Consider the following 13,372-nt stretch of genomic DNA (forward strand, 5'->3'; position numbering starts at 1 on the left):
TCTCTCTGATTAAGGAGAGAAATTTCTACTACAGGCACATACATGAATGAAAAAATTCATTTCAAATGAAAGCATTCATGATTTGTAATGTGAAAATTTACCTAATATCGTTTGTTTAATGATCTAAGTTTTGAAAATCAATATTTTCCCACAGTACATTTATGAGATATTCCAATAGTTTACAGCAGGATAAGTATTATGAATACAGAGCAGTTTTCTGGCATACATTTGTTGGCGAAAGACATTTTCCTTACTTACTAGTTGTTTTTGGTGAACTAGTTATACCAGTATTCATCCTCTGGTCTCAGGCAAATGGCAGTCAATCCAACATAGAATTGTTTGTACTCTGGCCTTTCTTCCCTTGCATTTTCTCCTCCTGCTTGGCAGCAGAGGAATGACTGCTAAAGGGTAGCTTCTTATCCCACTTTATTAACCTAGCAGCCTAGTTAACATATCTCCATCCTCTTTTTCCATTTCATAAATACTGGATAAAAATAACACTAAATACTTTTTAGTTCACATGAAAAGCAATGTCACTGGAAGGGGGGAGGAGAGGGGGAATTGAGAAGGGGAGAAGAAATCCAAGGGTGTGAACATCTCTACATGGCAATTGCCTGCCTCCTCGCTGATTCACATGACAAATTACCATAGTGCGCACTAGAAGCAACCAAATGCCAAAATACAGAGATGCAGATCCCATTACTTGTACAGTTATTTTAGGGCTGAAGAGAGAGAGAGAGAGAGAGAGAGAGAGAGAAAGAAATGAATCCCAAACCAATAATAACTGCCCCTATATAACGGTTTGGACTTAGGAAGCAAACCAGCAAAAGAGAAGAACCTTAAGAATGTGCAAAATACAGTGCTTGTCTTATAGGATTCTGTGCTTGTCTTATAGGAGTTGATATCACTAACATCTAAAGTAGGGTGAAGAGTGCAGCTTCCTGCTCAGAGTTAGGGATTAGCCGTCATCGACTATAAAGGGGAAACAAAACCACAGGGTCCTAAACTCCAGAACTCTTGCCAGACAAGTGAAGATCCGATTAAAAGTCTATCATGAGGCTTCTGATGCACCTATTGTATATAGGCCACCATTTGCAGCCTGCCTTTTTTACCTCAGATCATGTAGTTTCAGTAGAAATTATCAAAATTTCTTGAAAGCCTTTTCTACACTAGAAAACTGAACTGTGGCTAAAAGTAATTTTCAGCAATGGTTTCTCCCAAATGGCACTGAAAATGCTAATCTAAAGCAGGCAAAAACTGTTTTCAAAGCCAGTTCAGGAGGAAACATCACTAAATATCCATTTTAAGCAATGGTTAATTTCCTAATGTAGACAGAACTTAAGGTAGTAGTGACAGAATCTCCATGTCATTTCCTCAAGATGCTCCCTTTGGGTTGAGCAATATTTTGAAAGAAGAAGGATGTTCCAGGGACTAGGGCAGGGATTGGCAACCTTTGGCACGCGGCTCGCCAGGCCAGGCTGTTTGTTTACCTGCTGCATCCGCAGGTTCAGCCGATTGCGGCTCCCACTGGCCGCGGTTCCCCACTCCAGGCCAATGGGGGCGGTGGGAAGCGGTGGCCAGCACATTCCTCGGCCCACGCTGCTTCCCGCAGCCCCTGTTGGCCTGGGACGGCGAACCGCAGCCAGTGGGAGCCGCGATCGGCTGAACCTGTGGACACGGCAGGTAAACAAACCGGCCTGGCCCGCCAGGGTGCTTACCCTGACGAGCCGCGTACCAATGGTTGCCGATCCCTGGGCCACGGCAGGTAAACAAACCGGCCTGGCCCGCCAGGGTGCTTACCCTGACGAGCCGCGTACCAATGGTTGCCGATCCCTGGGCCTAGGACTTGGGAGACTCGTTTTCCATCTATAACAGCAGTTCTCAAACTTTAGCAACCCGAGGACCCCCATTTTGATTTTAAAATTTTCCGACCCTCCCCCCCAATTACCCCACTTAGCTCCAGGCCCCGCTCCCACTCCACCCCTTCCCCCAATGCCCCACACCCCCCCACCTCTTCCTGCTCCACCTCGCCTTTCCTCTTCCCACCCCTTCCCCCACGCGCACCCCGTCCCAGCTCTTCCGCCTCCCTCCCAGCGCTTCCTGCATGCTGCTGAACAGCCATTACCCAGCATGCAGGAGATGCTGGGAGAGAGAGGGAGGAGTTGATCAGCGGGGCCCATAGACCCCCTGGAGTACCCTCATGGACCCCCAGAAGTCCACAGACCCCAGTTTGAGAAACACTGATCTATAAAATAGCAATAACTGCTCTTCCCTACTTCACCGTGTATTGGGAGTGTGGCATTATACCCCATATTCTTCATAGTCATATTATGATATGAGTATGTCATAATTATGATGTATTTTGTACAATATAAAACATCTGAGATATCATTGGAAAGGTTATGATTTCGTAAATATGATTATCTAACTTGTATGCATGTATCATTCTGGTATCTGAAATTAGGAATATTGTCTATGCATCTATTACAAATTTGTTTGCATTCTGTCTAGTGGGCATTCCCCAGCTGCAATCAGTCTAGATGGCTAGCTGGGAAGGGCCATTAGGGAAAACAATAGAAGATGCTAATCTCCCACTGGGGAGCCTTCCCGAGGAGCCTTCCTGAGGATGCTACGAACAGCCTCTGACTCATGGCTGTTATGGCCCTACAGAGACGTGACCAAGTCACCTGGTACTGGACTCCATCACAGAATACTAGAGTTTTTCCACTGACAGACATGGGAACTAAAGTTGGAGACAAAGGGTTCCCGCCATATGCAAAAGCTATTTAAGGCAGGGAAGTAACATCATTGTGGTACTTCACTAACTCCCCGCCCAAAGGAGACTCTTGGAAACACCTGAGAAACGAGGATTTAACTGGGGGAGAAGAGCTGAACACAGGTTAGAGGAATTTCTAGCCTATAAAAGTAACACCTGGAGTTTTAAGCTGCAAGCAAGTGCAGCTTGGCCTCAAGAATCTCTGCAAACTGCCTAAACCAACAATTAGGGTGAGAATTTGCTACTCATTTCCAATTTCTTTAGTATATTAAGCTTATGTTGCATTTTTGTTTTATTTGCTAGGTAATCTGCTTTGATCTGAATGCTATCCCTTATAATCACTTAAAATCTATCTTTTGTAGTTAATAAACTTATTTTTGTTTTGTCTAAAACCAATGTTTGGAAATAATGGGGGGGAGGCATATCTTTCTCCACATTGAGAGAGGGGGCGAATTTCTTGAGCTTATGCTGTACAGTTTTCTGTGCAGTGCAAGACAGTATCATTTTGGGTTTACCCTCCAAAGGGGAGCATGCACTTAAGAAACTGGGCAGTTCTTTAGCTAAGCCTTCCTATGCAGAGTGGATCTCAGTATCTCTGTGTAGCTGCAGCTGGATGTACCCCTATCTGTATGTGTGCTGGAGGGGGCTTGAGAACCTGTCTCAGCAGTACAGTGTAAAGGGAGCCCAGGCTGGAGGGTCAAGCGGGCTCAGTGGTACCCCAGTTCCAGGTGGCACCCCGGGGGGAACGTGTCACAGGGAGGATAACTGCATTAAATTCCTTGACTTTAACAAAGCTTTTGATACGGTCTCCCACAATATTCTAGCCAGCAAGTTAAAGAAGTATGGATTGGATGAATGGACTATAAGATGGATAGAAAGCTGGCTAGATCGTTGGGCTCAACAGATAGCGATCAATGGCTCCATGTCTAGTTGGCAGCCAGTATCAAGCGGAGTGCCCCAAGGGTTGGTCCTGGCGCCGGTTTTGTTCAATATCTTCATTCATGATCTGGAGGATGGCGTGGACTGCACCCTCAGCAAGTTTGCAGATGACACTAAACTGGGAGGAGTGGTAGATACGCTGGAGGGTAGGGATAAAATACAAAGGGACCTAGACAAATTAGAGGACTGGGCCAAAAGAAACCTGATGAGGTTCAACAAGGAGAAGTGCAGAGTCCTGCACTTAGGACGGAAGAATCCCATGTACTGCTACAGACTAGGGGCCGAATGGCTAGGTAGCAGTTCTGCAGAAAAGGATCTAGGGGTTACAGTGGACAAGAAGCTGGATATGAGTCAACAGTGTGCCCTTGTTGCCAAGAAGGCTAAACGGCATTTTGGGCTGTATAAGTAGGGGCATTGCCAGCAGACTGAGGGACGTGATCATTCCCCTCTATTCAACATTGGTGAGGCCTCAACTGGAGTATGTGTCAAGTTTTGGGCCCCACACTACAAGAAGGATGTGGAAAAATTGGAAAGAATCCAGCAGAGGGCAACAAAAATGATTAGGGGGCTGGAGCACATGAATTATGAGGAGAGGCTGAGGGAACTGGGATTGTTTAGTCTGCAGAAGAGAAGAATATGGGGGGATTTGATAGCTGCTTTCAACTACCTGAAAGGGGGTTCCAAAGAGGATGGATCTAGACTGTTCTCAGTGGTACCAGATGACAGAACAAGGAGTAATGGTCTCAAGCTGCAGTGGGGGAAGTTTAGGTTGGATATTAGGGAAAACTTTTTCACTAGGAGGGTGGTGGAATCTTTTCACTGGAATGGGTTACCTAGGGAGGTGGTGGAATCTTCTTCCTTAAACACCTCTAAGGTCAGGCTTGACAAAGCCCTGGCTGGGATGATTCAGTTGGGGATTAGTCCTGCTTTGAGCAGGGGGTTGGACTAGATGACCTCCTGAGGTCCCTTCCAACCCTGATATTCTATGGTTCTATGACAAAGACGGTGAGGCATTCCTATGGTAGGAGGAGCAATACAAGATAAACAGAAGTTCTGTATCTTTAAAACAGACACTTTCAGTACAATGACCTTTTCCTCTTTGTCCGTATCTTTTCAAAGACATCAAAGATATTTCCAGCAGCTAAGCAAAAGTAGCAAGGATGTGGTGCATTGAAAAAAACAGCACAATGTTCTTCCAAAGACATTACCTTCCACCCTAAGAGGGCAAAACTGAACTACTCTAGACTGGCCAGTAGCCAGCAACAAACTCTGGGTGTTCTATATGCAAAGTTTGTTCTGAGAAAGGACTGCAGAGTTTTAACTTTGCATTAGTTATTCATGATGCACTAATCTTTGACAATCCTACTGACCAGTGACTTACTAAAATAAAAGCATTACCATACTTCTGTTTTTGTTCTGGTATTCCACAACAGATTTTACACTTCATTAACTGAGGGCAAGTGTACACTAAAAAATTAAGTCGATCTAAGTTACGTTGACCTACAGCCACTGCAGTAATTAAATCACTTTTGCATGTTCACACTACACTCCTTGTGTCGACGGTGTGTGTCCTTACCAGGAGCACGTCAACCAATTTAAAACTGTCAGCATGGGGCATTGTGGGATGGCTTCTGAAAGGCAGCAACAAGTTCAGGCGGGACGGCAACTGCCACGCCGGGGCAACTGCCAGGCTCGTGAGAGTCCCGTACCAATGTTGCCTGGGCCATGCCAGGGCGATCAGGAGGACCCAGGCCCTGTCCGTTTTTATCTTCTCCAAGACCTTGCCAATCAACGGGATCGGGGGGAAGGCATAGAGAAGCTGGCCCGACCAAGATAGGAGGAAGACATCGGAGATGGTACCCGCATCCAACCCCCCCTCGGAGCAGAAGCGAGGACACTGACGGTTCTGCAAACAGGTCCACCTTGGGAAAATCCTGTGCACCACCTCTGGGTGTAGTGACCACTTGTGCTGAGAAGAGAAGTCTTAGCTCAGGCGATCCACCCGTGAGTTCCGGGCACCCGGTAAGTGGTGGGCTTCCAGGCAAATATTGTGGGCAATACAGAAGTCCCACAGCCTGAGGGCTTCCTGGCAGAGGGCAGAGGAGCAGGCCCCGCCTTGCCTGTTGATGTAAAACATCAAGGCCGTGTTGTCCGTGAGAACCCTGACCACTCTGCCCTCCAGGTGCGAGTAGAAGGCCGCACATGCCAGACAGACCACCCTGAGCTCCTTGACATTTATATGCAGGGCAAGGCCCTGCGCGGACCACACACCTTGGATCTGTACATTCCCCACATGGGCTCCCCACCCCAGGTCCGACGCATCTGACACCAGTTCCACTGATGGGGGCCTGCCCCTGAGTGGGACCCTGTGGAGCATGTTCCCCGCGGAGGACCACCATTGTAGGGAGGTGATCACCGGTTCAGGCACAGTGAGGACCTTGTCCATCCTGTCTCTGGAATGGGAGAACACCGAGGCCAATCAGAGCTGGAGGAGCCTCATCCTGAGTCTGGTGTGGCGAACCTCATATGTGCACACCAACATGTGACCCAAGAGCTGGAGGCACGCTCTGGCTGTGGTCATAGGGAACCTTGTGACTGTGCCAAGGAGTTCCCTTAGGGTCTCAAACCTGTCCGGGGGGAGGGAGGCCCTGGCCGATGTCGCGTCCAGGACTGCCCCAATAAACCCTATGCGCTGCACTGGGACTAATGTGGACTTGGTGTTGTTTACCAACAGGCCCAGGGTGACGCACGTGGACAGAAGGAGTTCCACATGATCCCGCACCTGCAACCTGGAGCTGCCCTTGACCAGCCAGTCGTCGAGAAAGGGGAAGATCTGGACCCCGCGATGTCTGAGATAGGCTGCTACCACAGACATGTACTTTGTGAATACCCTGGGAGCAGTGGACAGGCCAAACGGGAGGACAGTAAATTGGTAGTGTTCCTGCCCAACCATGAAACAGATGAAACGTCTGTGCCCCTCTAAAATATGAATGTGGAAGTACGTATCCTGCAGATCGAGGGTGGCGTACCAGTCCCCGGGATCCAGGGAGGAGATGATGGAGGCCAGAGACACCATGCAAAACTTGAGCTTTACCATGTACTGGTTCAGGCCTCTCAAGTCCAGGATGGGCCTGAGCCCACCTTTGGCCTTTGGAATAAGGAAGTCGCGGGAGTAGAAACCCTTGCGTCTGAACTCCGCTGGTACCACTTCCATCGCTCCTAGGCCAGGGAGCCGTCCCACCTCCTGCTTGACCAGAGCCTCGTGGGAGGGGTCCCCCAGGAGGGATGGGGACGGACGGTGGGTGGGATAGAGGAAAACTGGAGGGTGTAACCCCTGGAGACGGTGTTGAGGACCCATTGGTCCAAGGTCGGCCACGACCACTCTGGGAGAAAAGCACACAACCGGTTGGAGAAGGGAAGCTTTATTACGGGTGGATCCCTCGTATGAACTAGTAAGTTACCCCTGGGCGTCCTGTCGAAACTGATGCTTTCCTGCCTGTTTGCCCTTGGAGGGCCCAGGTTGGGGCGCAGACCGGGATTGCCTCTGTAGGCATTTCTTATAGTCCCTTGACTTTTTATAAGGGGGCTCATATTTAGCGTGGGTGGCCTGGGTGGGAGCCTGCTGCAGCTTAAACTTGGTCCTGGCTGGAGCCGGGACATAGAGACCAAGGGTCTTAGGCATCGTGCGGGAATCTTTCAGGCCCTGCAATTTCACGTCCATCTGTTCTGCAAATGGCCTTGCCATCCAACGGAAGGTCCTGTAACGAGTTATGCACCTCGCTGGATAGCCCAGACAGCAGGAGCCACGACGCCCTCCTCTTGGAAGCCACGGAGGCCATAGACCTTGCAGCTGTATCTGCGGCATCCGACGCTGACTGCAGGGTTGCCCTGGCAGCCACTGTACCCTCCTCCACCGGAGCCTTAAACTCCTTCTTGTCACGCTCTTGGAGAGAGTCCTTGTATCTTCCCAGGAGGGCTTAGTGGTTCGCCACCCTTAAGTGGAAACTCAAGGATGAATAAACATTTCTCCCGAATATATCCAGTCTCCTTGAGCCTTTATTCTTAGGAGTAGGGGCCGGTTGGCCCTGCTTCTCCCTGTGGTTCACCGACTCAACCATCAGTTAGTTGGGGGCAGGGTAGGTGTACAGGTATTCATGCCCCTTGGCAGGCACGAAGTACTTCCGTTCCGCCCTCTAAAAGATAGGGGGCAAGGAAGCCGGGGTTTGCCAAAAGGCGTTCAAAATCTTTGCCACCCCTTCATGGAGTGGGAGGGCCATCCCGCCTGGCGCTGAGGCCAAGAGGATGTTGAAGAGGGAGTCCGAGGGTTCCTCCACCTCCTCGGCTTCAAGGTTAAGGCTTGATGCCACCCTTTTCAACAGTTCCTGGTGGGCTTTAGAGTCCTCCTGCAGGACAGGCGGAGGAGGGGCCGTAATCGCCTCATCAGCGGAGGATGAGGATAGGGGTGCGGTACTTTGCGAACCCATCGGTGCCGCAGACCCCACCACTTGGTCCCCCTCCGGGCATGGAGCTGGTGATGAACGCCCCACCAACTCCTTCCTGGGATGCTGAGATAGGGAGGCCGATGATCTCTCCGAGGCTCCGGCCACCTAGCGAGCCACTACTGGGGGCTGCATTGGGGGCCACGGGGCCCATTGGTACCACAGTGCTGGCCAAGGAGCCCGGTGCCATTGCACCTGCTGTGGCACCAGTGGAGCAGGCTGTTCAGCCTGACTAGCCTGTCCCAACAACTAACGACTGCGAAGGGAGGCTGGGCTGGCATTCAACCTGCCGCTATCGCAGGACCGGGAGGAGCGGTAGCATCGGGAATGGTGCAGACCACGAGACCGTGATCCTGGTGTGGAGGAGCAGGAGTACTGCCGGTAGCAGCTGCTCCGCAATCGGCTCCGACGGACAGATCTGCGACGGCGTGGTGCCAGCGATCTACACCTGTAACGCGGGAGCGGTGCCACGGCAGGGACCTCGAGCGAGACGAAGAACGGGAACAGCGTCGATGACCGTACTGCGACAGGCTATGGTAGCCTCTCGGAGACTATGGTCCCTTGAGGCGGAGCGGTGCCTGGAACCCCTACCTGTCGGTACCCAGCCAGACAACCTGGGGGTTGGACTGCACACGGGGCAGTTGCTGAGCGGCGAACGGCATCAGGAACATTCCCTAGACCATGAATGGTACCGACCAGGCGGCAACTGTGGGAATCCAAGTGGTGGCTTGCCTCTGGACTGGGGAACCAAAGGTGGTGGTGCCCTTGGTACTGGCGGAGACATAACGTCTTGGGCCGCTTACAGAGGCTGACGGGGACAGAGAACTGCCCAACGTGGGTCTAGTCTCTGCCCCGGTCTTACTCCGGTGTCTCGGTGGAGAAGACCTCTTATTTGCTTTCTTGGAATGTCCTGAGGACGGGAAGCGGTGCTGGCTGGTGGAAGGCACCGAAGGGTCACTGCGCACTGATGCCGCGGTGCTCGGAGCGGCGCACCAGAGTCAGGGTCAAGGCCGACTCCATTAAAATGGCTCGGAGCCGAATGTCCCATTCCTTCTTGGTCCGAGGCTTGAAGGATCTGCAAATCTTGCAGTGATTGCTGAGATGGGTTCCCCCAGACAGCATAAACAGTCAGCGTGCGGATCACTCATGGGCATTGCCCACTTGCAAGTGTCGCACAACTTAAAGCCCGGGGGATGCCCCGACCCAGGCGCACTAAACTAACTCTAAACTAAACTACTTTAACTACAGGTACTACTAACTATGAACTAATAGCATCCAAGAGGGAAGCTGCAGCCAAGCTGGAGCAGAGCAGTTCCGATGCACCTTCACTGGCGGCAAGAAGGAACTGAGAGTGGGGGGAGCATACAGCGCCCCTTCTACCGCACCATAGAGGCGCCACTCCAGGAGTTGCTAGGGGCACTCCCCTACGGGAACTGCTAGGGGAAAAATTTCCTGCACCGTTGCACATGGCGAGCACGCACACCTATTGTGGAATGCACGTGACCAATCGCTTGAAGAATCATAAAATATCAGGGTTGGAAGGGACCTCAGGAGGTCATCTAGTCCAACCCCCTGCTCAAAGCAGGGCCAATTCCCAATTAAATCATCCCAGCCAAGGCTTTGTCAAGACTGACCTTAAAAACCTCTAAGGAAGGAGATTCCACCACCTCCCTAGGTAAGAAGAAGCTGCCTTACATTGACCTAACTGTAGCGTAGACCAGGCCTGAGATAGCAAATAATTTTCGTGTGGAGTGAAGTGATGAGCAACTGTAGAAAGATTTTCGTTTACTACAAGCCATTTAAAAAGTTTCTTTCCATCCCATTCTTGAATTCTTTCCTCTGAAAGTGTAGGGGATGAAGAGACTCATAGGTGCTAAGATAATACAAATAATAAAGAAGGTGGTGGTGGTGAAGAAATACAAAAGAATTTTCTCCAGAATGGCAACAAAATATTTCAGTATGCAGTATACCAGGAATTCATCCTGACAGACTCAGCCACTGGTCTCCTGGAATCATTGACATCTACAAGACTACAATAATGGGCAGAGATGGGGGAGGCCATAGACTTAACGTAATCAAGTTGTAAAGCATGGGCCCTTTTGTGGTACTTAGGTCGAGTGGTGCCATCAAACACACAAGCGATGCAAGTTACTGCTAACATCATTGCCAATCTTCTACTAAAAAACGCAAAGACAATTGTAAGCCAATGAACAAAAAGAGATGAAAAACAGATCAAGGAATCTTGTGCATGAAGTGTGCCTTTGTCAAGTTTCTGTCCACCCTCCCTCCACAAAAGCTGAGATTGACACTGCCCTCTCTGCTACTAAAACAGGAAAAGCAGCTGGCATTGATGTCATCCTTCCAGACTTTCTTAAATATCTTAGACCAAGAGGGCGCAACTAGATGGCTACAATATTCACAAAGGTCATCATGACCAGCAAACTTCCAACAGCTTGGAGACAATCCATGGCCATCGCTATTTTAAAACCTGGAAAGCTATCTCTCTATCGCTCTCCTTTGGCAAGGCTGATCCCCATCCTGGAGACCACAACGAACAGGGCGAAGCTGCTGTGACCAAGCTTTCGCACTAGCTGCACACACTGAGGCCAGCTGCCAACAGAAACAACTGCAGTTTTTATCAACTTCTCATCGGTTTATATCATCTTGGCATAAGGGTTTATTGGTGAAGCTTTCCAACCTGCTTCAACAGAACCACACATTTTGACTCATTAAGTCAATGTTCTCAGACAGAACATTCTGTGTCCATCTTGGAAGTCAGGGTAGCCAAAAGTGAAGTTTGCACAATGGCTTCCCACAGGGATCAATACTAGCACCGCCCCTTTTTAAGCTGTCTTTTAAGTGATATTTCCAAAACGACATGCCGCATCATTTATGCTGATCCTTGGCACTAACGACACAGGCCACAACACTCAAGAAAGCAGAAGACACCCTTAATGATCTGAAGAGAATGGAAAACTATTTTTGGTTCTGGCGGCTCATACCCAATCCATCAAATATGGTGTTTCAGCTTTTCATCTCAACCAATTCTGAAGCTAAGAGGATACTAAACGTAAACTTTTGGGGCAAGGCAATTGCTCACAATCCTAATCCCCGCGATCAATCGCAGCCTTACCTATCAACAATATCTGAAGCAGGGGAGCCATAAAATGAAAAGTCGCATTAATATGCAAAAGCTAGCAGGTTCTAGTTGGGGTTGTGACTCTCGAACGCTACAAACAGCAATACTGGCTTTGTTTAACTCCATGGTTGAGTACCGCACACCGATTTGGGGAAGATGCTCCCGCACAGACCTTGTCAACACCCAGCTAAAGGCAGCGCCGACACTTATAACTGGCACCCTGAAGTACACTCTGCTGCCTTGTCTTCAAGTCCTCACAAACATCCTTCTTTCAACCATCTGGCAAGAGATAGCAGCACTGTGCAACAACAACAAAAATCACTCACTCACTTGGCAATTGCCTTAAGTCCCGCTGACCATTCTGGGCATCTGGTGAAGCTCTTCTGTCATCTGTCAGCCAATGGGAGTTGCTCCAAAATACTATTGCATAAATGTTTCCAACCCCCACCCCTCACCAAGAGACAAAAAAAGGTCTATTTTTCTGATATTTAAGAAATTTGCTAGGTAGTTCAAGATTTGTATTCAAGGAACTTTCCATAGGACCAGGAAAAAGTCTTGGATTCTCAAAGTCAAACCCATTGCAGATCCACACCCCCAAGCGACGTAGTAATACAACCTAACCCCCTAACCACAGAATTATGTCGGCGGGAGACCTTCTCCTGCTGACATAGCTAACATCTCTCAAGGAGATGGATTAACTATACCGACAGGAGAGCTCTTCCTTGTCCGTTTAGAGCATCTTCATTAAAGCGCTACAGTGGTGCAGCTGCACTGATGCAGCGTTTTAAATGTAGACTTACCCACAGTCACTAATAGATCTGGATTCCTGATTTGAACAGTCCTTTTGAGAAAACCCCATATTAAACAAATTAATAACTAATTCAGCTCCTCAAAATACACTGCAACTATAAAAAAAGAGATCCTTTCCTATAAAAATCAACCTACAGAACTTAAATAGTCAAAAGAAAGAAGAGTGTCCAAATAATTCAGTACTTCCAGAAATAGTGTTCTATTAAATCTAAAAAATCGAAGAGGAAAAAAAAGTAACATCTCAAAAGCATACCTGTATCTGTCAAAATATCTGCATGCGAGACAGGTTTTTAAAATATTCATGTGCCTTCAAGTTTCAAGACAGACTGTGTTAAACATGCATTTTTTTTTGAACATGCAAATCAGATCTACACAAAAATGAAACGAGAAATTCTTTTGACAGGAAACCAAAGGCAAAGCATTGCTCCAACAGCAACCTAACCATGGGCTGCATCTAGAGGGTTAAATGCTACCCCTGCAAGAGTCCATGTACAAATTTCATTGAGAGCAGACCATGTGCATCCAAAGGACAGACTCTGATCTAAAGTGTTCAGGGGGAAAAACTAGTAGTTTAATCATCATTTGACACAAATTAGAAGTTTTGGTCCCAAATTCCAATGAGGACAGATCTTCTGATGAAAATATGAGATGTATATAAATTATTCTTGTTGGAGGTCTTGGTCATCTTCTAATTTAAAAGTAATACAAATTTTATTCCAACAAGTCAAGCGAAAGCTTTCCATCAGATTTTACTATTCCAATCTTTATTTAGCTACTCAATTATTTCACCATCTCTCTAAAAGGGGGAACTGCAAAGAGTTTGGTGTTTAGAGACAATTAGAACAATTTTCAAAAGCACATAAGTCATTTATGAGCTTATGTCCCATTAACTTTCAGTAAGACTTCAGCCCCTAAGTCCCTTAGGCGCTTTCGAAATTTTTACCCAATATCACCAAGTAACCAACTGAATTCAAGTATTATTTTTTTATGGTTAACTCTTTATTGTTTTATACTGGGCTATTTAAGGAGCAATGCTTCCTTGTTTTGTTTGAACCTAAACAGCTGTTTCATATTTTTGTAATGCCTAAAGTTAGTACAAATTAATTAGTTTTAAATAAACAAAAATATTCAATTATCACAAGACATTCAGGATGCAAGGAGGCTCCTTCCATGGCGAAGTTACCACTTCAAAAGATTCCCAATGGCTTC

The 13,372-nt window shown here is 48.1% G+C and overlaps 1 protein-coding gene across 4 annotated transcripts in view; it reads right to left on the reverse strand.

The window, feature by feature from the left end:
* The window catches only part of LOC128843590 (SLAIN motif-containing protein-like), an 83,218-nt gene that overhangs the window by 16,875 nt on the left and 52,971 nt on the right, over positions 1-13,372 (reverse strand). The gene's annotated exons all lie outside the window — the stretch shown is intronic.

This window comes from Malaclemys terrapin, chromosome 9 (genome assembly GCF_027887155.1).
Source record: "Malaclemys terrapin pileata isolate rMalTer1 chromosome 9, rMalTer1.hap1, whole genome shotgun sequence".
NCBI classification, from domain to species: Eukaryota; Metazoa; Chordata; order Testudines; family Emydidae; genus Malaclemys; species Malaclemys terrapin.